Source organism: Symphalangus syndactylus, chromosome 3 (genome assembly GCF_028878055.3).
Source record: "Symphalangus syndactylus isolate Jambi chromosome 3, NHGRI_mSymSyn1-v2.1_pri, whole genome shotgun sequence".
Lineage (NCBI taxonomy): Eukaryota > Metazoa > Chordata > Mammalia > Primates > Hylobatidae > Symphalangus > Symphalangus syndactylus.
The window spans coordinates 65001267-65028562 of record NC_072425.2 but is presented as its reverse complement, the minus strand read 5'-3'; the positions used below and the strand labels follow the sequence as shown (position 1 = coordinate 65028562).

The 27296-nt window shown below is 37.6% G+C and overlaps 1 long non-coding RNA gene across 1 annotated transcript in view; it reads right to left on the bottom strand.

Moving 5' to 3' along the window:
• Positions 1-18380: 18380 nt before the first annotated feature.
• LOC134736301 (uncharacterized) overlaps positions 18381-27296 on the bottom strand; it is a 90788-nt gene continuing 81872 nt past the window's right edge. The window contains exon 3 of the long non-coding RNA XR_010120229.1: positions 18381-18423. This is a non-coding gene — a long non-coding RNA (uncharacterized lncRNA). The remainder of the gene's footprint in view (positions 18424-27296) is intronic.

Sequence of the window (27296 nt, the reverse complement as noted above, 5' to 3'; positions counted from 1 at the left end):
GAGAAGGAAAGAAAGAAAGAAGAAAGAAAGAAAGAAAGAAAGAAAGAAAGAAAGAAAGAAAGAAAGAAAGAAAGAAAGAAAGAGAAAGAAAGAAGGAAAGAAAGAAAGAAAGAAAGAAAGGTTGATTTTGTTGATTTCTGGTTCTGGAAAAATATTCCATTCCCAAATGCAAATCATTCAAAAGGACAAGGAATTGAAAGGGCAGTCTACTTTGTCAACTGATAAGAGAAAATCTCTGCTCCATTATGCAAGTCTTGAGGAAAGAATGGTTTATACACATTGCTCTTCCAGTCCATCAGGGCGCCAGGACCCTGTGTTGCCAAGAGACACCTCCAATGCTGAAATGAAATAAGAATACCCATGTTTACATTAACATCCCCGATTAAGTCACTGTTTGGTTAGGACAAAGGAGAGGGGAGAGTCCTGCCCAGAGTCCTGATTGAGGAGAAGGCTTACCACTGGGAGAAGCTGCACACAGAGTCCTCATCAGAGGTAAAGAGTAAAGTAAGCGTTTTACTTCCCCAAATCCCCATTCTTCACTTCGCTCCACCCCACAGCTCCAGGGCCCTGGTTAAAGCCTCCTACTGTGATCTGATATGAAGCCAGAAACAGGTAAACCTTCCTGGCAAGTGCAAAGATGTCTGAGGAAGCAGTGCCAAGCAATGAAAACGGCCTAGATTTTGGAGCCTAAGAAGGATGAGGCTGGAAGAAAGGAGTTTATGTTCACGGGAAAAGGAAGAATTTCCATTTGCCATGAATTTTGCCACATAGTAACTTCATCTGCCACGGATTTAATTACTTTTATGGAGAGAGAACAAAAGTGAACGTGCTGTAGCAGAAAGCCTCAAAGGACAAGAGGATAGTGTTTTTATCTGCCAGCTCAATCCCTGTCCTTTTTAGAAAAAAAGATCTGCGGAGTTATCTGCAAACAGAAGTATTGTGTTATCAATGACCTAAAGCAGACACTCTTAACACAGCCCCAACATGTAACAGACTCGTGGATGAGTTCCAATTGGTTTGGCGGCAGGGTGGTGACTGTGTGGAGAGATGTTCCTAATAAGAGTAAAAGCACCAAAATTGACACATAGTTAATTTTCTTTGTTATAAATTAGACAAAATTCAAAGTCATTCCTATAGTAACATCAATCTTCCTCATCAACATCACAGCTTTCTGGAGTGAGACTGAAATGGGTGGTCGTACAAGTGACCAGGAAGTCACTGAAAAGGGCACCACTGGTCATACAAAAACCTTTGTGGGAAGCTATTTGAAATATAGTAAATATAGTGCTAGTGAGTTTTGACTTATGTCTCTGAATTTGCTATCGAAATCTTGATATGAGAGTGTGTTGAAAAGAGCTGAGGACCTATGATCAACAGGGAACTGTATTTCCTTCAATTTTATCACGTCAATTCCTGAACTGAATGGCTAAAATCATTCTTGAGGGGATTTTTTAACGAATTAAGAAGCTGGCTGAGTGCAGCAGTTCAGACATATAATCCTAGCACTTTGGGAGGCCCAGTCAGGAGGATCACTTAAGGCCAAGAGATTAGGACTAGCCTAGTCAAGACTTCACAGAAAATTTTTAAAATTAGTCAGGCATGGTAGCACACCTGTAGTCCTAGGCAGGAGGACTGCTTGAGCCCGGAAGTTTTAGGTTACAGTGATCTATGGTCTCGCCACTGCATTCCACCCTGGGTGACAGAGCAAGACCCTGTCTCTTAAAAATATATGTATATTATATATATATATATTTATTTATATATATTTATAAATAAATATATTTATATATAATATATATTATATATAAATATATATATAAATAATATATATTTATATATAATATATATTTATAAATAATATATACTTATATATATATTTATATATAAATATATATTATATATTAATATATATTTATATAAATATATATATAAATATATAATATATAATATATATTTATATATAAATATAAATATGTATTTATATATAAATATAAATACATATTTATACTACATACATATTTAGACTACAATTTTTATACTACATACATATTTAGACTACTATTTATACTAAATACATATTTAGACTACATATATATATTTATATATAATATAAATATAAATATATATATATATTTTTTAACTGTAAAGCACTCAGAACTGTGCCTGATGCATTATGCATTAGTTGTTGTGTGGTCACAGCCAGTGCTGTGTCTTTAGTAAGATTAAGCCCCAAATTTGGAAGATGTGAGAAGACACGTTTTATTTTGAAGTTTACTGTGATGTGATGTGAAAGGAATGCCTTAGAACTCTCTGATCTGTTTTAAAAGCACTGAAAAGTAATAAAACAGAATAAGGAGGAAATTATCAATGAATAGACTGCCCATGCATCTGTTCTTGAAATTAGTCTGCCACTTATCTGGCCTTTCCTCCATTCTGACTTTCTTCTTTCTTCTCCTCAGATCATTTCCAGTTTCCTTCTTCCTACTCTTTCTTCTGAATTTACTTCTACAAACGTTTGGTGGCGGCTTTCGATATGCCAGAAATTGTGCTAACCAAGCTCCAAGAGTTAAATATTATACTTCTTCTCCAGCTTTATTCTACCACTGTCATTTTTAAACCCTGTTCTTTTGCATTTTGTCATTTGGCTGCAGCATTCACTTCTCTTCTTTCATCTCTTGTCCTCTCTTTTCACAGTCACCCGTAAAACTCGCAGCCAATTCCCACATTTATTTAAGACTTGGACTCATCTTCCCCTCCATCTCCAATGTCTCCCAATATTCAGTGTGTCTTCAGTTTCCCCATGGACAACCCACTTAACAACCTGGCCTCTCAATTCTTTCCTGACCTCCTCAGTTTCAATGAGCTTCATCTTCATGCCACCCATCCTCACTTCAGTCATGGACTTCCACGATCACTCTCTGTGCCTTATCAAGACTGCTGTACAAGAGAAAGAACAATTTCAAACATCCTATCTCCAATCACCATTTCCTATCCTCCCAGCCCTCTCACTCATTTACCATGGATATTCAGACCTTATGTAGATTGGAAGCCACTGGACCCTTCGTCTTTCCCCATCACTGCTCCAGTCTGCATGCCAATCTCTCTCCAGCCCAATCCCCATATCTACTGTCTCCTGGGCCCTATTCCAAATAGTCCAAATTCCCCTGAACTTCAAGTCCACACAATACAACTGAAAGCAAAAAAATCTAACCCTGAATCATTAAAAGCATTTTCTTGGGATGGAGGGTAGGGTACTAACCTCTGCTGGTGTCAATCAAACAAGCACAAAGATTGGTCCTACAGTAGATTTGTAGTCTCTAATCTGAAATTAGTATTCATGTGTGCCCGGGAATCCTTCCCTGCCTTCCAGTGGGTCAGTATTCCATTTTCCAAAGCGTCCATCTAAATCTTTTCCATTCTTCTTAAATTCTCACCACCTCTTTACTTTCACACAGGATGTTGCCTCCTGCTTGATTAAAGAGAATAAAAACTCTCCAGTGAGAATTCACTCAGCTTCCTGTCACCCTCCATCCATGGAATTCCCACACCTGTTCTCAGTTTTCCTCTTAACCTCCTAGGCATGTCTCTCCTCCTATCTAACTTTCCCTTCTGTGCCCTGGATCCCAAGCATTCTTTCTAAGGATGCTTGCTCCATCCATTGCATCCTAGTGCACAGTGGCATAGCAGTTAAACACAAGGGCTCCAGGAGGAGACTGTCTACATCCACATCCCAGCTCTGACCTTTACTATTAATGTGATCTTGGGCACACGAATTGGAATATATCTATTCCTCAATTTTCCCACCTTTAAAAGAGAGAAGATGGCAACAGTCTCTATCTCAGAGTTGACTTGCGCAGATTAAGTAAATTAATGTGTATTAAATATTAAAAAGAGTACCTGACAATCTATGTTAGTTCCCATTATTACTTGAGTCTTTGAAACAGTTGCCTGCAGTCAAATATTTCTTATTGTAAAAAAAGATATCTACGAAACAATTTTGAAAGGCAGAAAGATGATCCAACTTTTAAATTTAGGCAGAAGACTTGAAGATTCAGTTTATAAAAGAGGATATCTAAATGGTCAAAAAGCTTCTAAAAAGGTGTCCTATATGATTATCCATCAGAGATATACAAGTAAACCTATAATGACATATCACCACATACCCACCAGGACAGCCAAAATAAGGTGGGAGAGGACTATGCAAACTTTGGTGAGGATGTGGAGAAAACGAAACATATATTACTAGTGGGAGTTAAAAATTGGTACAACCACTTTGGAAAACCAATTGACTGTTTCTACTGCAGGTGAATACACTCATCTCTTCTTAACCAGCAATTACACCCCTGCCTATATGTCCAGCAGAAACACATACTATCATATAACAAAGGATATGTATAATTTGCAAGGCAACATTATTTTTTCATAGCAAACAAAAATGGAAAAAGCCTAAATGTTCATCAACAGTAGATTGGAAAGTGTGAAATAATAATAAAATAGAACATTAGACAGCAACATAAACAACCAAAATATGACTCTATCTGACAGTATGGATGAATCTCATAGATAGGATATTGATTAAAAATACCAGAAACAAAAAGCACATGCTGTGTGACTCAATTTACATAAAATCCAAAAGCAGGAAAACCAGTCTATGGTGATAGAAGAGTAGCTACCTTTGGGAACTGGGAAATGACTGAAAGGGAGTATGAGGGAGGCCTCGGAAGAGCTAAACCTTCCATGTCTTGGTCTGGAGAATGGTTACTTTGAGAAAATTCATCATACTTCTGTTCATTTACTGCATATACGTAATACTTCAATAAAAAGCATAACTCCAAAATTTTAAGCTCCCTTAAAAACATCACCACCCCAACACTATCATCCATTTCATAGGTAAACCTTCCAAAATTTAATCTCCACTTTCTTATTGGCTATGTAGTCCTCATACGTTATCATCTATCTTTCCTTCCTTAATTCCAAAGATGAGAACACTTTCCCAAGATCATTACAAACTCTTTGTTGCTAAATCTAGGACTCTTTTCATTCTTCGTTATTACTTGATTCTCAGGACGATTTTAAACTCTCTATAACTCCCTTTCAAAGCCTGTTACATCTTTCCCAGCCCCATTCTTCCTCCTTCACCTGGCAAATTCCTACATTATGCTCAGAACTAATCTAAAACATCATTTCTTCCTGAAGCTTTTCTATATCCATCCGCAGGTGCACAAGGCCCATTCTATGGGTGTATATTGAACCTTTGCTTATCCTTTAACAAAGTACAAATCATCCTATATTGTAATCTCATTCATAAATGAATTATTATGTAAGTATCGGTGGAACCATGAGACCTCTCTCCCACCACATCTGAACCCAAGTACTTTTGTCTTCCTTGTAGTTATCAGGAAAATGTGGTCAATATTCCACTAGAGTCATAGGACTAGATAATTCTTCATCTCTCACCCTTCTCACAGCACTAGGCTTTCAGAGAAGTATTTACAAGTTGGACTCATCAGCATATTGCAGTATCATTATCCCATCACCATAACAACATCTTTCTATCTATGAGCACTAGGGACCATTATCAAGAGGAATAATTTGGAGATGTCTGCAGTCATAACACTCAGCTGGTGATCTCATCTTCCTCCATGGGCCTTTCCTATCATTAACAGGCATCATCCACCAATCAACCCCTGAAAGCTCTCTTCTGGTCAAAACTATCTCTGTGACTTGGCACCAGGGATATTCTGAGTCATGTTCTTCCACAATATTAAACTTCAATGCACATTAAAGTACACAAATCTTACATATCCAATATACGAAAACAAATAATTCCAATTTTATCAAATGATACTCCAATCATAGTAAAAGACTGAAATATTCAAGGCAAAAGTCCACAGGAGAGGTCAGCAGGTGGCACATTAACCATATGAAAAACCATTATCCAACAGAACTTTTAAAGAAACATAAAGAACAAAAGGCTGCAGTGTAACCCAGTGAGCTTTGGGTTCACTATTGCTACTAAAAACCCACTGGCTCTGCAGTTGAGTTCCAACATAGATTCTTATAGGCCTCCCTAGTAGGAAAAAGGAAGGAAGAATGGAAGAAAACAACAAAGGTAAGTAGGAAGGGGATAAAATAAGAAGAAGAAAGGAAAAAAAGGAAATAAAATCATGGTCCCTGCCTTCAAGGAACTTACAGTCTGGTGATAAGTGAGTATGTATTAGGACAAGTACCAACCAAAATATTTGATGAAAATGCTAAGGAAATACAAGGTAAGGGGCAGGAAAAAAAACAATCACTGTTATTATTATTTGTATCCTCATCTCCATCCTCAGGGTATTGCCTTCATTAAGAAACTACTTTAAGGTAGCAACAGGAATAAAACGCCATACCTGGGGTCTAGGGAACAAACACCCACTTGGGAAAGCCTGACATAAATACTCCCATCTCCTTCCACTGATGCTAATGTCCTCAGCATACATGAGAGACTAACAAACGGATGTTGGAGTCAGCTGCATGTAAGTTTAAATGTCACTCCCTGATGCCTATTGAGCTGGGGCTTCCTCTCCTCTGCCTGACTTATCACAACATATTCTCCAGACACATTCTGACCTTCATTAGTACTAAGGAAATAATGACTGATAACAGCTTAAAGTATTTACTCCCTAATGGGCATTTACATTTTCATAAGGATCAAAAAACAAGTTCAAACAATAGAATGTGTATGTGATCTGGGGCAAGTCACATAATTACACTGTGCCTCCATTTCCCCATGTGTAAAATAGGTATACAGTAGTCCCTCCTTGTTAGCAGTTTTGCTCTCTGTAGTTTCAGTTACTCAGGGTCCATCGTGGTCCAAACTATCAAATAAAAAATTCCAGCAGCAAGCAGTTCATTAAGTTTGAAATTGCACACCATTCTGAGTAGGGTGATGACATTTCACATTATCCACTCTGCCTTCCCGGGACAGGCACCATTCCTTGTTTGATGTACCCATGCTGTCTGTGCTATCTGCCTGTTAGTCATCTATGTCATCTGCTCCTGACATCCAACCAGAGACTTCCTCACTCAATGATCCAGGATCACCTAAAGTAGATGATCCTCCTTCTGACTATTGTCAAAATGTCAGTAGTAGCCTAGCCGGGCATGGTGGCGTGCACCTCTAGGCCCAGCTACTCTGAGAAGCTGAAGCGGAAGAATTGCTTGAGCCCAGGAGGGGGAGGCTGCAGTGAGCTGTGATTGTGCCACTGCAATCCAGCCTGAGCGACAGAGCAGGACCCTGTCTCTAAAGTAAACATAAATAAATAAATAAGCCAGGCATGGTGACTCATGCCTGTAATCCCAGAACTTTGGAAGGCCAAGGTGGGAAGACTACTTGAGGTCAGGAGTTCAAGACCAGCCTGGCCAACATGGTGAAATCCTGTCTCTACTAAAAATACAAAAATTAGCCGGGCATGGTGGTGCTCCTGTAGTCCCAGCTACTCTGGAGGCTGAGGCAGGAGAATCGCTTGAACTCGGGAGGCAGAGGCTGCAGTGAGCAGAGATTGTGCCATGGCACTCCAGCCTGGAGGACAGAGCCAGACTCCATCTCTAAATAAATAAATAAATAAATAAATGTAGCAGCCTAACACAACATCACAGTGTCTACATCATTCATCTCACTTCATTTCATCACACAGGCATTTCACCATCTCACATCAGTACAAGAAGAAGGGTGAATACAATACAGTAAGATATTGAGACAAAGAGACCACTTCATATAACTTTTATTAAAGTATTTTGTTATAGTTGTTCTATTTTATTATTAGTTGTCGGTAGTCTCTTACTATGCCTAATTTATAAATTAAACTTATAATAGGTGTGTACATGTAAGAAAAACCATAGCATATTTAGGATTCTGTACTATCCAAGGTTTCAGGCATCCACTGGGCATCTTGGAACGTATCCCCCATGGATAAGATGGGACTACTGTAGGGATAACAATATCAGCCTCATAGTTCATTGCGAGGACTATGTGAGATAGCAGGAATAAAATGCTTAACAATCATGCCTCCTGTTGTTATTGTTCATATTATTCTTCCTTCTTTTTTCTAAGGTTTCCTTTGATGTTTATTTTAACCAAAGTTCACTAGCACAAAATTTTCAGGGAGAAGTCCCCACACACACTGTGACTACGGAAATGGCCCCGCTCCGGAAGAAACGTTACTTGGATGATGACTAGCTCATCATTTTTGGAGGGACTAATGCGTGCGATCTTCCTTCAGGCTCTGGCTCCACACCTACTGAGAGGTGTGGAAGAAGATATGAATTTGGCTGAGCACGAACAAAATTGGAGGATGCTTCATGGTATTTAATTACTTCAGTGCATGTCAGAACTTGCATGGCCATGAGGTAGAGAAGATAGCTAAGGCTGTGAGAAAACTCAGCAGACATGCATTTTATTTTGTTCATCATTAAAATAGTAGTTAAGTTTTTCTGACAGTTTACGGGAAGTACTATTTTCAATTGCTCAAAAGCAGCTGACCTTAGAAATAAGTAGATTATAAAACTGCCTTTCATAATTTCCAAAAGTTTCCTCCTATTTGCCTTTCGTGGTATCTGAAATTCTACAGTTTGAGTTGTTTTTTGATCCTAATGAAAATATAATTGTCCACTGGGGAATAAATACTTTAAGCTGTTATCAGTCATTTTTACCTTAAGACTAATAATGCCAGAGTCTCCCAAGAATATGTTGTGATAAGTCAGTCAGAGGAGAAGCACCAGCTCAATAAACTTCTGAAAGTGTAAGGACAAAATCACTCAAGAAAAAAAAAGAATTTAAACCTGGGTGGCTTCCCCACCATACCTGGTGGCAGAACTACCTAGAAACAACAAAATTGAACATTTTTTAATGAATGTACTATGCTTAATCTCAGCCCAAAGGCGTATTGCTTTGAGAATGTCTGAGGAAAAGCTCCTGAGGCATTCTGAGTTCCTGGGAAAAGAAAAATATATATATTGCATACGTATATATGTGTGTCTGTGTGTTTGTGTGTGTGTGTGTGTGTATATATTCCCATTTTTAAAACAGATTGTATTTTTAATGTACTGGCAATTCAATAACTAATATTTTGCAAAGTATTTGCACTAAGGCAGTTTGTTTATTCCTTTAGATTACAAACCTTAAATGAAGATCTCAGCAATGTTCTTCTGCTAAAGTGTATCAAGCAAAGGCATTATCTATCTGAAGTCAAGCCTCATTACACTACAAAATAAACTTACTGCCAAACCAGAATCAAAACAGTTCTAACATTTAGACATTTTGTTGCTTCAGTATTACATGTCTGCATTATACGACTCTTTTATAGAGAGCCTGAACATGTTTTAATGCAGGCTTCTTCTCTCAAAATACTTAAGTAGTATCCACACACAGTTTCATGTTTGCTGGAAAGAAGGTCAAATTTAATGCCAAATGATGTGCATGCATCATCCCCCCAGCTCAAGAGCTGGCTTAATGTGCTCGTGTATGCCTAAGTTTCCTCTATAAGAAACAAAGGTAATAATAACATCTACCCACCAGCATCATATTGTGAGGATTAAATGAGACAATGATTGTGCTTTGTAAACTCAAGTACCCAATATTTTTAGTTTTGTGAATGTTTTGTACGTTAGGAGAAGACAGAGAAAAATGTTTGATCTCTATGTACAGGTATAAAACTTGGACACTAAATTCTCCATGTAAAAACCACAGTTGCTACATGAAAAAAAAAAATGTTCACAAAATTCTTTGTTCTTATTTAAAACATTGCCATTAAATTTTCTGTGTACATGTATAAAACATGCATCAAACTGAAGTAACATCAAAGAAATTACTGCTTCAGTACTCAGCTCCTCAACGATAATAGTCTGTGTCAGCTCCCTAGCCCATCACTGCCTGATTCACTCTGGTAAGATCAACTGCAATCTATAACAACTTATACACATCATGTATACCATGGCTTATGTCAGACCTTAAATGACACCTCCTCAGAGGGGACACTCTACTACCCTTTCTAAAGAACCACCATCCTGCTAATCATTCTCTATGCTCCATTTATTTTATTACTTTTTTTTTTTTACTTGTATACTATATGTTCGTATCATCTATCCTATCCCCATCACCACATAAATACACAAAGCATGAATGTAAGTCTCTTAAGGGTAGGAGATTTGCTTGCTTTCTCACTGTTATATTTGCAGCATCTGGAATAGTGCATGGAATAGCAGTTAATAAACAGACATCAAATAATGAATATTGAACAATACCCTCCCTTTCTTTCTCAGTCAGTTCTGTTGACACCATATATTGTTTCTTTCTTCTGGAACTTTGAAAGTACTGGATCAATGATTCTACTTCTGACCCTGATTTCTCCCTGACAATCCAAGTATTGGGTTTTGAAGCATTGAGGCCATTTCCCCAGAGCTGTGGAAATATGAGCTAACAGATTGCGAAGTGCCAAAAATCTCCTTCCAGCTCAGTCAGAACATTCTCAGTGACAGTAATGTTGACAGTTTTCACTTCAGGAAATATAGGTATAATGTGATCTCAGTTATTCATCTCCTCAGGTTGATGGGTGGAATTCTGAACACTGTTTTTAGACACTTGGCGAGGATCTATAGTCATCCATTTCTTCCTCCTCCTGACAGAGCTGCCACCACACTGTCGCATCTTCAGAATCTTCCAGTACATGAAGAGCAGACAAATTGTTGTTAGCTTACTTCTAGACTGGTTTCAGTGTATTCAAGTATCAAGAATTTATGTTCAAATACTTGCACCCATTCCTATGATTCCTTCAAAATTGCGGTCATAAAAGCATGTTTTTTCATTCCTTTATGTATACTGATTTTTACCACGGTTAAAAGTAGAATTTGGCAGTCTTGTCAAAATGGTACAATTGGTTTCACTATTTCTCTTTGGGATACCAGATTCTTAAGGTGCAATTAGTGGTTTTGCAAGCAAATATGAACTTGCCTCAAAATCACTTATGCCAAAATATAATAGGTGATCTGTAAATATCAGATTCTCCTTCCCTTGCAGGATAAGGACATAGAGATGAAGATAAAAGTAAATGTCTATGTTATAAGAACAAGAATAAAGATACCATGTTGTTTTGTAAGGATAGTATTGCCAGCTGTTTGTTCTAGTAAATTATTAGAATAAATCTCTCAGGTGTCAGAAAGCTAGCCTTGGTGGCAGTAGCTTTCAGGTCATCTTTGATATAAGTTCTGTACATACTAATCCTTGGGCTGTAAGATGAAAGTCGGTACACATTTATTGTCCTTTAAGTACCCACAGGCTAAAATTACTTTTATTCACAACCATAAATGTTTAAAAGATTTTCTTGTAGCCTGAGGTGTGATCTTAGATTCTAATTTTAAAGGTGGTGGTTTTACCTTTATCCTCTTCAAAATCGCCCAACAGCAATAAGAAGACTGAGAAATAGAAACTTAAGCTCATTCTTGACAAATTTTGGAGGCAACTGTATTAGTCTAGGTTCTCCAGAGAAACAGAACCATATTGGTTCTGGATATATAGCTAGAGATAAATAATGATATTGATTTACTATAAGAAATTGACTGGCTCACATGATTATGGAGGCTAAGAAGTCTCAAGATTTGCAGCCATCAAGGTGGAGATCCAGAAGAGCCAATAGCACTATCTAGCCTGAGTCTGAAGCTCTGAGAACCAAGACAGCCCATGGTGTAAGTTCTAGTTCGAGACAGAATTCAAAGGCAGGAGAAGATCAATGTCCCAGCTCAATGACAGACAGAAAAAATTCTTTCTTACTCAACCTTTTCTTCTAGTCCTTCCATGCATTGGATGAGGGCCACGCACATTGGGGAGGGCAATCTGTCTTCCTCTGTCTTTCAGTTCAAATATTAATCTATCCAGAAGCATCTTCACAGACACATCCAGAAATAATGTTTAACCTCACTGTCAGTCAATTTTACACATAAGATTAGCCACACAACATCTATAACCTAGAATAAAAAATTCAAGGAAGGGCTAATCAATGCATTGAAGGTCCAAGAGGGGTGCCATAGAAAGAGGATGCCTATGGTTGCAGATTTCAGAGACTGCCCCAAAGAACAGTTCTTCATAATCACTGGCCTAAACTGAGAGGTAAGAACAAACATGCCCTTTCTGGAACAATAAGATGACAATAATTTTCCTAGAACCAAAGCAGCACTAAGTCTCAAACCAAACCAGCCACATTTGCAAGACACAGTCTGTTTGTCAAGCTAGTGAAGAAGAAAAGCTCAGCATTGTGACTAATTCTGCAGTGTCAAATGTTGTTAGAAAAAGTAAATGCTAAAATAAATTGCTCACTCTCACATTATCTCACTTCCTTAAGTGGGATTCTTATAGCCTAGAACATAATTTTTATTCTTCTCACCACATGAAGCTCCAGTAAATACACCTTATCAAAAACTAAGCAATAGCCAAAAATGAATAAGCATAGGAATTATACAAAGGTACTGCAAAAAGAAAATAAAGACATTTCTTCTTGCAATATAAAACAAATGTAATGCAAAAAACAACCAGCAAATGTATAAAACATACTATGTAGACAGTGCTGTGAATATATGAAAATTTGGACAGACTAGATCAACAGCAAAATTTTAAAACTATATACAAGGTCATAGAGCACATCTCCTAAAAATTGGAGAAGATGGCTAGATAGCCAAAGAACAAAATGTGCACACAGAGCTCAGGGAATAGGAAAAATAAACACAAAATAATCACATAAAAGAAAACTAAGAAGGAGAATGAATGAGAATAGACATTTCTGAAGACATATTAAGAAACATGGAGTCTAAGGCTTGAAAAAAGTCAAAGTAAATAATATGGAAATGAACAAAGAGTAAAGAAACAGAAAAAAATCACAGGTATGGAAAGATCTAGAAGTTGTTATTCTTTATACTAATTTAAATTTTAGATGTATGCAATGTTTCTAGTAAAAAATGAAAAAAATAGTATCAGAAAACAAACATGGGAAAACTACTTTTAATAATATCAAAGTGGGCAGCATTTCTAAGTACACAAAAAATTCTGAACCAATAAAATATAAATTTAACCATATATAATAAAACTCAAAAATTTCTTTTTTTTTTTTTTTTTTTTTTTTGACAGAGTCTCACTTTGTCACCCAGGCTGGAGTGAAATCGTATGATCTAGGCTCACTGCAATCTCTCCCTCCCAGGTTCAAGCAATTCTCATGCCTCAGCCTCCAGAGTAGCTGGAATTACAGGTGTGCACCACCACGCCCAACTACTTTCTGTATTCTCAGCAGAGACAAGTTTCACCATGTTGGCCAGATCTCAAACTCCTGATCTCAAGTGATCCTCCCACCTCGGCCACCCAAAGTGCTGAGATTACAGGCATAAGCCACCAAACCTGGCCTACAAACTCAGAAATTTCTGTATGACAAAAAATGTCAAAAATAAAGTCAAAAGAAAATCATAAATATCATTAAAAAGTCAAAAATGTTTTAAAGTAGAGAATATATTTCAATACATCTCACAAAGGTCTAACGTCCTTAATATGTAAAGAATACTTGCAAACCAATAAGACTAGCAACCCAGTAGAAAGATCTATAAAGACAAATCCAGGAGGGAGGATTGCTTGAGGCCAGATGTTGGAGACCAGCCTGGCCAAGAAAACAAGACCCTGTCTCTAGGAAAAAAAAAAAAAAGAAGAAGAAGAAGAAATATAAATGACTCTTAAAGACATCATGCAATGCTTAACTTTACTCATAAATAGAGAACTGCCAAAATGTAATTTTTCAGTGTGGCCAAATATCAAAGAGTTTAGTAAAACATTGTGTTGGTGAGGGTATATGAAGCAGACATTCTCATATATGAATGACTGATACAATCTCTTTGAACAGTAATATAGCAAGATCTATCAGAATTTAAAATACGAATACCTTTTACCCCAGAAAATACACACTTAGGTAGTTCTTCTATTAATGCACTGTCGCATGGCTAAGATTATGTATTTTCAAGGTCATTGCAAAATTGTTTGCAATGTCACGAACTATAAATAACTAAAGGCAAATCTACAGGGGATTTCTTAAATGTGGTAGAACAGATATAGAATATCTGTAGATCCCACATCTGTGGGACCAACCAACCGCAGATTGAAATTATCCACACAAATAAATAAATAAATAAAAACAATAAAAAATTACATTGCAAGTTAAAAAATATAGCCTTTTAAAACACAGTATAACTATTTACATAGCATTTACATTGTATTAAGTATTATAAGTAATCTAGAGATGGTTTAACGTATACAAGAGAATGTCTGTAGGTTATATGCAAATATTACATCATTTTATATAAGATATTGAGTATCTACGGATTTTGGTATTCCTGAAGGTCCTGGAACCAATCTGCCAAGGTTACCAAAGGATGACCATACTTCTTTATAATAAAATATACAGCTTTTAAAAGAAGGAGATAGCTCTACATATAATGATTAGAATAAGACATACAGTTAACCTTTGAACAACACAGGATTAGGGGTGCTGACCTTCCCCGCAGTCAAAAATCCACCTATAACCAGAAGTCTTATTCATAGCATAAACAGTCAACTAACAGATATTTTTATGTTATATGCACTATGTACTGTATTCTTATAATATGTATAACCTTATACTATAATACTATAGTATATCCTTATAATCTAGGGAAAAGAAAATGTTTTTAAGAAAATCCTAAGGAAGAGAAAATATGCTTACTATTCATTAAGTAGAAGTGGATCATCATAAAGGTATTCATTTTTGTTGTCTTCATATGAAGTCGACTGAGGAGGAGGAGGAAGAGAAGTGGTTGGTTTTCCTGTCTCAGAGATGGCAGGGGCAGAAGAAAACCCCCATGTAAGTGGACCTACACAGTTTAAACCCATGTTGTTCAAGGGCTGTATTCTTAAGTGAAAAAAAGATGTAAGATAAAATTTAAGACATGTGGTCATCTGTAAGACATGTTTGTATATGTATAGAATGAGTTTGGAAAGTTACATTAAAAACAGATAAAGATATTAACTTCTGGAAACCAAGGTTGCCAGAGGAGGACAGAAGTAAAAGGTAGGTTTACTTTCCAGTATCTTTTTAATTGTGTTTTATAGACATGTGTCAGCAATTCAAAAATGAACAATTTAAAACAAAATTAGGGCCAAGCTCAGTGGTTCACACCTGTAACCCCAACACTTTTGGGGGGCAAGGCGGGAGGATCACTTAAGGCCAGCAGTTTGAGACCAGCCTAAGCCATATAGCAAGACCTTGTTTCTACAAAATATAAAAATAACAGCTAGGCATGGTGGTGCACACCTGTGGTCCCAGGCTGAGGCAGGAGGATCACTTAAGTGTGGGAAGTCAAGGCTCCGATAAGTTGTGATCGCACCACTATACTCCAGCCTGAGTAATAGAGTAAGACCCTGTCTCAAAAATAAATAAATAAATTCAAAATAAATACACAAAATACTAAAATGCTCTAAATATTTTTTTAAATTTTTAGTTGACAAACTAAAATGGTTGCTTTTACTTTAAGTCTATCATAGAACTTTAAGAGTATGGGGAGAAAAATGTGTGATACCTTTTCTCACCCATCATAAAAGTCATGGCTGACACTCCTATAACAAAAGACAAGTTAACAAGAGAAAAGCATAACAAGTTTATTCAATCAAAGTTTTAAGTGACACAGGAGATTTCAAAAATGAAGACTCAATGGCCCAGGGAAAACTGTCGGTTTTTATGCTTAGCTTCAATGAAGAATGGACAGCCGCAGAGAAATAAAATCAGACGACAGAGTACGATCTATGGCTAAAAGACTGAAGGGGAGAACCCAGCAAGACCTGTCTGTTCAGATCTTTCTCGGTCTCTCTGTGTAGCGTTCCCTCCCCTAGGTGCAGGGCAGGACCCCTCTGGAATACGAGTCTTCAAGAGAGAAGGGGGAGAGTAACCTTTCTAGGTTTTATGGCCATCTTTGGGGAAAAGGAGTTTTAGCTTCTGTGATCCACCTTGGGGAAGAGGAATTCTGGTTTCTATGACTCACTTTGGCGGAGAAAGAGGGAGGGGGAGAGGAAGGCAGGCGAAGTCCGAAAGAACTTTTCTTCTGAGGCTGCTTCTGAGACCTTCTAATCTCCTAAGTTCAAAGTACTCAGCATGCCAAAGAACCATATTTTGGGGTGTCGTTTTCTGAGCCCCAACAAGGAGAACATTTTAAAAGCTTGAAATATTTATCTTAATTGTTCAGTGTCACATGCCTTCCACAGCTGTGCATGGAAAGAAAAGATGTGAATGGCAGGGTTAGGGTCCCTGGACACACACTCAGGAACTAAGCTGTGCCGGGAGTGGGACTGTTAGAAACTGTTTGGAATGTTTGCTCTCGACATTTTTGAAAATAAAAACAAAAAAAAAGTTCTTGTAGATATTTCAAGATTTTTAGAAACTTATCATGAGATTTGTGGCCTTCTAACTCCCAAAGATGTGAATGGAATCATGTCTCTTACTTTTTCAAAAACTTTCTCTCTAAGAACTCTCCCCTTAACATTTGTTTAGTTCATTCATTAAGAGTTAAATAAAGATAGGCAGTGTGGTCTCCTTTCAAACAACTTCTAAAGACCTTGTATTCATTTATCCTTCACCCTACACAGTCGTTTTCTTGCTCTGCTGAGAAGAGAACAATGGCTGTATTTTAACTGACCATTTCTCTTTACAAAAGATCTGCATTTGGTAGGGTAAAGAGAGTCCTCTTTGGAAGTGTCATGAAAGAAAAAGGAAGAAAAATGCCTCTATCCAGGAAAACGCAGCAACATGTAATCTCTCTTAATGTTTTCCTCGGCCTTCATTATGCTCACATGATGAAGCAAGATGGAATGTTCAACACTGTTTCGTCTTGGAAAGAAATGACTAAGTTGTTTCAAGCAAACATCAGGCTATCAAATTTTGTAGAATAGATGAAGAATGTTTATCATCCATATTTTCCTCCTTTTACTGGTGTTTTATGCACACCAGTAATCTCCAGTTCCTTTAAACTGAATAAGACATCATAAAGATTGAAAGGAATATCCCATTTATTATATTTATAAATCTAGGAAAACAAGTGTATCTATAAAGTGAATATCGAATATATTTCTCAGTGAGGAATGGCCTGGTTGCTATTGCAAATACCTGTTAAGGGAATACACCTAACTATTAAGAACCAATAGTTCTACACCTTCAGCTTACAGGGTTTCAATACGAATGACTACAAAGACTTACAAATCATAAACAAATATCCTGAAGGCTGAGCCATCTCCAGGAATCAAGAGAGATAATTATATGCCACCCACTTGACAATAGAGAATATCATAATTTATTCCAATACCTAATTTTCTCCCACAATATTTTTGCTTTGCCAATAGAACATGAACATCTTTCAAATGTTAGTTATTTCTCATATGATTTCAAATTTAAAACTATATAATGAGGATTCACTTGCATTACTCATACACACATATTTGCAAATTTGTCTTTGCATTTCTAACTCAAAATATATGTGGTCAGCTCTTAAAGCACCACCTGTGAGGACTTCATGCATCGTGGGGAAATGTGGGTTGGCTTCTCCCTCTCCTGCCATCATCAATCAAAAATTCAAACACATTTAAAAATCAGCCTCTCCTAAACATAATTAGGAAAGTGAATCCAGTGTAGAAAATTATGTGTAGTAAACCCTTTGTAATCCAGGGAACCCCTGATGGCATTCAAGAAAATAGGCATCAAAATGTCTATGAGGAAAAGAGCTCTTGACACATGAATTCAACAAAACCAGGTCTCTATAATAATGTTCTCTCCCCTGGCACTCTAAAGACTTGTTTGTGTATTCATTAATGCCTTGTCACCTTTTGGCAAATCACTGAGTAGTTAAGTCTTCCTTTCTATGGGCATTCAGTGATTTAATTTATAAACAAAATTTATTTTTCAAGTTACGTGCATTTTATCCAGAAGGAAAAATGACAATAACACTATTTGTTAAAACCTACTGTGTAAACTGGCACTTTGAACATGTGATTGCATGACCTTATCACAAAAATCATCCATGACACATGTATCAGTTTTCCTATTGCAGCTGTAACAAATTGCAAACATAGTAGCTTGAAAGAAAAGAATTTCTTTTTCTCTTACAGTTGTGGAGGCCAGAAGTCCAAAATGAAAATCTGGAGCTAAAAATCAGGGAGGCAGCAGGGCTGGCTCCTTCTGGAGGCTCCAGGGGAGAATCTGTTCCTTGTCTCTTCCATTTTCTGGAGGTTACTGGCATTCCTTGGCTTGTGGCCACATCACTCTAATCACATTGTATTCTCCTCTTCTGTAGTCAAGTATCTCACTCTGTCTCTGCTTCTGCCTATTCCTCTTAAAAGGATACCTGTGATTACAATTAGGGCCCACAAAGATCCTTAGCTTAATTACATCTGTAAAGTCCCTTCCATACAAGTTACATATTCATAGGTTCTGGGATTAGAATGTGGATATATTTGGGGGACATCATTCAGCTACCACAGGTGGTATTCCCATTTTATGGATGAGGAAACTAAAAGATGGTAAGCCACTTTTCCACTTTCACAGAGCTGATACAGCCTTAAGTCAAAGCCCTTGTTTACTCCCCTATACCAGGCAGAAGGTTTTATGTTTGGGAATCATTTTAGAATTTTGAAATATATACTAAAGCAAAAAAATTTTTAATGTGACTTAAGATCTTGAAAGATGGTTTTACGTGCCTCAAAAAGACATATGAAATAAAATTTGTGCTATGTAAAAATATCCCTGAAGTACAAGAGCTAGAAAGGGATGAAATCTCACCCCTTTCCACAAAGACTAAAACATCCTCCAAGTTTATTCATTGAAATATTCAAGCATGTGAATGTAAAGTTATTAATTGCAGATAATTTGTAGTGATTTCCTTTTGAAGCCAACAGAGATGTTCTCTTGGATTTGAGTTCCAGAAGGTGCCTCAACAGCCTGGAAGTAGCGGGGGAGGGATACAGTTAGGGAGAGGAGAAAGCTAAGATGACTAAACGTTGGACCTGTCAACTTTATTTCATCCGGAGCTCTACCTCTCTTTCTCTCATATTTAGAAATCCTGACTGGGAATCCATGTGGGAGTAATTTTTCTACTGTTAAAACGAATTTGAAAAATCACTAGACTTAACCTTTAAGGACTGCAATTCCTTCTGTATCTGTAACACATTGAATACATTTCTGTATGAGAGAACACGAGGGAATAAAAAAGAGAGATTAGAGAGCCTGAATCTCTACATCGTTAGTTCCTTCATCTTTGTTGCCATTTCCAAAATGGTTGCCCATCCTTCCAGACAATTTGGCCAGATTACAGTCTTTATGGGTTGTGAAGCTGGTCAGGGTGAATGGATCAGCTGTGCTCCACACAGCATGTTCAGCCACTCTTTCTAGCCGCTAGGGTCTCTTTAGTGAACCACTTCTTCAAGTGTGCTAGTGTATCATCATAGCAATAAACACTGAAAGCCCTCTCCATGTCAGCCATTGACTCCCTTCTCAGAGAGCCACATATGTAGGCACTTCAGTTGTTTCTACAAACTCACAGTGGCTGGGGGACAAAGTGAAAAATACTGCTTATTTTACAAACAACTGCTCAGAAACTATATATTCCTCTAAATTTAGTAAACTTTTTCAAAATAACTTGACTGAATCCAGTCTTCTTTACACCTTCCAACCAGTCTTTGTTTGCTGATACATTCTTTTATATTTATGAGAAGTACATAAAGACTTCCTCAAGGTCATGAGGCTCCTTGTGTAGCCATCTCATGACCTCAGCTCACACAAGGAGATATTGTAGAAGTTACCTCGATGGTGTAAGTTTCTCTCCTGGTAACAGTGTGTAATGAAGAGTCTGGAAATTACACTAATGATTGTGGACCACCAGAATACTTTAGTGTTCAATACCTTCAACCAGGACCCTGGAATTTCTTGAGAAATTTAAAGCAACTTCAAAATATTTAATTCAATCAAGTTCTGCAGTAGGTCAGCTGATTCCTTTAGATTCATTCATTCATTCTTTCAGTCATTCACCATTTCCCCCTCTATACATAGCACTCTTTCATATTAGTAAAAAAAAAATAGAGGCTTCTGGTTTTGATGGGACAGTTCATCTTGGTAAAATGAACTAAGTTGCAGTACCTCCTTTAAGAATTATTTGTGGAAACTTTCCATGTCATACATAAGTTTTTTTCCTCAGTCCCCATTACAAGTTAGAAAAGACTGTATCAGTCAAAAAGAAAAGATACAGCTTTACTGGATATAGTCCAAGAAGATACAATTAATTATAGGTGCAACTTCCAAAATGGTATGTGTTCTTATTACTTGTAAGACATTTAAAAAACATTTTTAAAACATTTATAGGATCTGTGGTTGAAATACAAACATTCCTTGTAAATTTAATTATCAGAATAAACACTCCAGTGAGTAGAGGTTTTGAGTCCTAACACAGGGTACAGGACGCCTCTGGGAGGGGTGGGCTGGGGAATAGCCATGCTGACAAAGCACCATAGAGATCTACAGAGGAGATAAGCCAGTGTCATTGGGAAAGGCTTTGAGGTGATTGACAGGTGTTTTATAAATTGCCTCTGGCAGCAAACAATCAGCACTGGGGAAGACTAAAAAGAAAAGTGAAGACACCAAGTGGAGACAGGTAATTGCCCCATAAAAGAGCTCACCATCCTAAGATCTACTCCTTAAAACAGATGGCTTTGGAAGGAAAAACTCCCTGCTTGCCAATGAAGCTGGTCCATGATTCTTTCTTGTGTCTTTACCCCACCTTAATCCATCACCTCCCATTCTGTTTCCCACAAAGACCAAATTCCTAAAGCATGCTCAATAGAAGGAGAGTTGTCCACACATGCAGCCAATAATACCCACATCATTTATAAGGCAACAGACTCAGGCTCTGGGATTGGAGGTGTGGCTGCTGCAATGCTTCCCTCTCTTCACTAACATGCCACCAGTGTGCTGAGCCAGGGTTCAGGTACTGTTATGAGTCACATTTCACACCCTTTGGCTATAGCAGAGTGTTTCTGAGGCAAACGCCCCCCTCTGCCTTGCAGACTTAAACAAACAATCCTCTTGAGAATCACAAGTGACTCTGTTCCTCTTCTGAGTAGGCGCCCTCTCTGTCATTGTTTCAGTGTAGACTCTCAAAGGTAGCTTCAAAACAAAAACACAGAAACTCAGGAAGGTCAGGCTTGCTAGTCAATGAAGATCAGGAGTGCAAGAGGAAAAAATAACCTGAGGTTGAATTGCAGGAATGTTGGTGCCATTCTCCCATTTCCTTTCCTTTGCCTCATTTGACTGTGATAGAAAAGAATGCCCAGTCCCCAGGCAGCCTAATCTATGCACTCATGAAAATCCACATTGGTTGTCACCTTCCTTGATAAATATAAACCCCACAATATGACCCAGGCAACCAAATCCAGCCCTTCCACCTATAGCCCTTTGTTCCCAGGAGCTTCAACCTTCTACTTCTGCCTAGGACCTAGTTCAATTTCTGATTCTGGAAATCCCTAATCCAATTTCTGATTTGGGCTTCCTCAAAAATACGTTGGGGTGGACACATGCTTTGGTGCACCTCTGTAATCCCAGCTACTCATGAGGCTGAGGCAGGAGGATGGCTTGAGCCCGAAAATTTGAGACGAGCCTGGGCAACATAACAAGACTTGGTCTCTTAAAAATAACAATAACAGTATGTTGGGAATTTGAAATTCAAGATACCTCTGGCAAAATTATTATTATTATTTATAATAATATTAATTATTAATAATATTTTATTAATAATAAAAGGAAAAAGAAAACTCCCACAGTCATAATCCCATGATAATGCAGCAAGAACCTGTTTCTGTGAAAAGGGGACTCAGGTCATACATGCAATGGACATAATATGCTAAGATGGAGAAAAGCACACTTTGAAATAGATTATTTTAGTGTCTTCTTGATATGAAAATATTTTGGGCACTATTTAGCACAATTTTCTAGAGGAAAAAAAATTGGCTCACCTATGATGAACTGTGCCTACTTCATCATGATTAGAAAAAAAAAATCTGTTATCTTATTCTTTATCAACAACCAATACTAACTATTACCTCCACCTCAATCTCATGAATGTAATCAAATCATGATTTGGTGACTACTGTACCTTTCCCGAATTTTAACCTTTAAGAAGCTAAGCAGTCTTACCAGTTGGAGCCAGAACTTCAATCCTTTTCTGGACTGCCCAGTTAGAGTCGTTAAACCCCCATGTCCTCTGCAAACTAAGAAGTACAACTCTTTGCCTTTGTCTTCTACCAGGATTCACAGTGACGAATCCACTAGACCCCACCATCATTTTCCCTTGCTCTCAATGCTTTAAAAGACATTTTGCTACATCCCTAATACCCATCCCCTACCTTCCTCTATCTGCGAGAAACAACCAGGAGTCCGTACTCCTTCACGTAGAATTAGCGACTCTAGGAACACGGAGTGAGTCTGACTTGATCTGAGCCAATTTTGTATCTCATTCACGTTGCTTTTAATTAAAATAGGCATGGGCACTAGAAGTCATTCAGGCCAATGAGACATGAGAGAAGTATGCAAGGGGGCTTCTGGGAAGTTTTTCCTTACATGAAAGAAGAGAAGTACCAGAAAAGATGACCTCTGGACATTGATAGGACTGGATCTGATGCCTGAAACTGCTGCAGCAAACTTAGAGCAGTGAAATGAACTAGACCCGAGCTGTCCAATATTATAGCCACAGGTGGCTACTGAGCACTTGGAATGTGGCTAGTCTAAAATGAGAAATGCTAATCAAATATCTCACTAATAATTATATTCACATTCCCAGTTATGAGATTGCTGAATCGAACGGTAGTTCTGTTTGTAGTTCTTTGAGAAACCTGCAAACTGCTTTCCACAGTAGCTGAGCTGATTTACACACCCACCAACAGTGGATAAATGTTCTCTTTTCTCTGCAGTCTTGCCAACATCTGTTGTTTTTTGTCTTTTTAATGATAGCCATTCTGACTGGTGTGAAATGGTATCTCATTGTGGTTTTGATTTGCATTACTCTGATGATTAATGATGTGGAACATTTTTCATGTTTCTTGGCTGCTTGTAGGTCTTCTTTTGAGAAGTTTCTGTTCATGTTCTTTGCCCATGTTTTAATGGGCTTATTCATTTTTTTGTACGTTGATTTGTTTAAGCTCCTTATAGATTCTGGATATTAGTGCTCTGTCAGATGCATAGTTTGTGAATATTCTCTCACACTCTGTAGATTCTCTTTACTCTGCTGATTATTTCTTTTGCTGTGCAAAATCTCTTCAGTTTAATTAGGTCTCACTTATCAATTTTTGTTTTTGTTGCAATTGCTTCGGAAGACTTAGTCATAAATTCCTTCATAAGGCTGATGTCCATAATGGTGTTTCCTAAGTTTTCTTCTAGAATTCTTATAGTTTGAGGTCTTACAATTATATCTTGAGTTAATTTTTGTATAGGATGAAAGGTAGGGGTCTACTTTTATTCTTCTGCATATGGCTAGCCAGCTATCCCAGCACCATTTATTGACTAGGGAGTCCTTTCCCCATTGCTTACTTTTGTCAACTTTGTTGAAGATCAGATGATTGTAGGTGTGTGGATTTATTTCTGGGTGTTCTCTTCTGTTCCATTGGTCTATATGTCTGTTTTTGTACCAGTATCATGCTATTTTGGTTACTACAGCCTTGCAGTACAGGTTGAAGTTAGGTAATGTGATGCCTCTGGCTTTGTTCTTTGCTCTTAGGATTGCTTTGGCTATTCAGGCCCTTTTTTGGTTCCATATGAATTGTAGAATAGTTTTTTCTAATTCTGTGAAAAATTATGTTGGTAATTTCATAGGAATAGTGTTGAATCTGTAGATTGCTTTGGCATTTTGTCCATTTTAACAATATTGACTTTTCCTGTCCATGAGCACGGAATGTTTTTCCGTTTGTTTGAATCATCTACAATTTTTTTCAGCAGTATTTTGTAGTTCTCCTCGTAGAGATATTTTACCTCCTTAGTTAGACATATTCCTACGTGTGTGCGTGTGTGTGTGTGTGTGTGTGTGTCTATTGTAAATGAGACTGCATTCTTGATTGATCTTTCTGCTTGAACTTTATCAGTGTGTAGAAATGCTACTAATTTTTGTACATTGATTTTGTATCCTGAAACATAACTGATGTTGTTTATCAAGTTTAGGAGGCTTTTGGCAGTCTTTAGGGTTTTCTAGGTATAGAATCGTATTATAAGCAAACAAAGATAGCTTGACTTCTTTTTTTTTTTTTTTTTTTTGAGACGGAGTCTCGCTCTGTCACCCAGGCGCTGGAGCGCAGTGGCGCAATCTCGGCTCACTGCAAGCTCCGCCCCCCGGGGTTCACGCCATTCTCCTGCCTCAGCCTCTCCGAGTAGCTGGGACTACAGGCGCCCGCCACCAAGCCCGGCTAATTTTTTTGTATTTTTAGTAGAGACGGGGTTTCACCGTGGTCTCGATCTCCTGACCTCGTGATCCGCCCACCTCGGCCTCCCAAAGTGCTGGGATTACAAGCGTGAGCCACCGCGCCTGGCAGATAGCTTGACTTCTTTTCCTATTTGGATGCGTTTTATTTCATTCACTTCCCTGATTGCTCTGGCTAAGACTTCCTCATATTATATTTTTATTGTATGACATTAAGGTAGACTGATGATAAAGCCCAAATGCTATAAATTGCAGAACTGAAATGTGAAGAAAACTTAGTCCTAGATGATGTCCTTAACCAAACTTTTGACTTCACTTATAACTCTGGAGCTGTCCTACCCCAAGACTTCTTTTGTTGTGAGATAGGAATCTCCCTTATAGTTTAAGTCATTGCAAGTTGAGTTTCCCATTACTTACAGCTAAAAAGTCTCAACACGATGACTTTCTGTCATTATCTAGAGAGGCCACTTTGACTATGCCAATCTCATAGTTAGAACCAGTAAGCTCACTGAAACAGAAGACTCTGGCCTTCTATGGACAAGTCCTTGGACATACAGCAAAAAGCATGGATTTTAAGATCTAATGTTTTCTGTTTCCTTGTTTTCAAAATTGAAATGAAAACATCACTTAACCTATAAGCATATTGTAAGTATTGTCACTGAGATGCTATATTAGTTTGCTAGGGCTGCCATAACAAACTAACATAAGCAGGATGGCTTAAACAACAGAAATTTGTTGTCTAACAGTTTTGGAGACTAGAAGTTGGAGATCAAGGTGTCAGCAGGACTGGTTCCTTGTGACAGCTATGAGGAAGAATCTGTTCCATATCTCTCTCCTAGATTCTGATGGTCCGCTGGCTATATTTGGCATGCTTTGGCTTGAGGATCTATTACCCCAATCTCTGCCTTTATGTGCACAGGGCATTCTCCCTGTGTGCTGTTGGTGCCCACATTTCCCTTTTTATAAGAACACAGTCATTTTGGATTAGAGCCCACCTTAATAACTTCATCTTAACTCGAACATCTGCAAAGACCCCATAGAATTTTAACATCTTTTGGGGAGACATAATTCAATCCATAACAGTTGCTACATAAACTTCTGTTGAATTGAAATTAATTGTGTTTTTAAAATTGCAAGCCTCCACACAAACCTAGGTACTAAGCAATCATAGAAAAAGTAGTACATTTCCCTCCTGTCCAAAAGAGGGCATAGAAAGTTCAAGCAGCAAACATTTTCATTCACCAGGTACTTTGAGTGGGTTCAGAAAAAAGTTGTTGTAACTAGATAGTTAATAACCAAATGATTTGGCCACTGGTGATTTAAAGCTGTAGCCAAAACTGTATATTCTGATGAGTAAGTTGACTCCTTTTATAAGTCAATCTGCATTTTTTCTGATTTGTGTTTTGACCTAGACGAGTCATGTAGGTTGACCCTCTTCCTGTGGTGGAATTTCCCACAACCTGCTGTTTAAGCAGCTGTTCTCTCCTCTAAATCACTCCCATTCTGTAACCCACCAGCAACTGGGTTTTCAAGTTAGCTAAATGGCAAGCCACATGGCACTGCATCACAAGCCAATGGAAGTCTGCTTTTTCCAAATGACTTACGTTTTAAAAATTGATTTATATCCCCAATATTCTTTGGCCCCAAAACTTTTACAACCCCTACTATTCACTAAAGATTTCTCTATTTCATGGATTTTTCTATATTAACCATGTATTCTTCTTATTTCCTTTTTTTTTTTCAGAAATACAAAAGCATGAGGTTCTTAGGTTCAGTAAATCCCCTAATAACTGACAACAGATGAGAACAAAGACTTCACTTGTAAAAGAGAAGATTTTCTGCTTTTGTTCTGCAAATTAATTTTTCCCACTATGGCTGCAGTGCTTCTCTTTGGCATTCCTACGTGTCTAGCCCTAATTGGACAGAGTACCATAGGGCTGCAAGTTATAAAACCAGAGTCATGAAGGCCTCTCATGTTTGCACTCTAGGTTCAAACATCCACGGAGAATTTGCAATTCAAAGATGTTTCAAATTTTCAGGATCCCTAATTGTTCACTCTTCAAAAGGAAGAGAAGAGTCTGATGATGCTGGGTAATATTTATTGAGAGTGGACCATGCTTCAGGAACTGTGCCAGGTCCTCACATACATTAGCTCCAATCCTCAGACCAATCCTGTAATAAACGTATTATTATCCCCACGTGGCAGAAGACAAAACAGAGACTCAGATCTAAGTTTAGTAGATTGACTAAGAACACAGCTGGCAAGAAATAGAACCAAGATTCTATTCTAGATATCAAAGGTCACTCCCTTTCTCTTTTATCATAAAATTTATACTAAATATTTTTCACTTCATCAACAAACAAAAGGTAGCCCCAACACTCTTGAGAAAAGCTTATTGCAGTCACTGGGAATTATTCTTATTGTTTGAAAAGTTATTACATAAATATCCTTATTGTTTCTGTTCAAAGCAGTAATCCATAGGCATCATAGGCTTTTATGAGAAATTCTAGATCTTACAGGATAGCGAGAGGACACTGCCTTATGTGCCACTTTTGAAAATAAAAATTAGTAATTAAATCCATAGTTAGTTGAATTCAGCAGCAAACACTAATAAGAATTTATGGCATACAACAGAGTCAACACCTATCACCCCTGGGTCAAAGCTTGACTGCTGCCTGTTTTTGTACAATCTATGAGCTGAGAATAGTTCTTACATTTTTGAATGGTTAAAAAATATATCAAAACAAGAATATTATTTTGTGAGCAT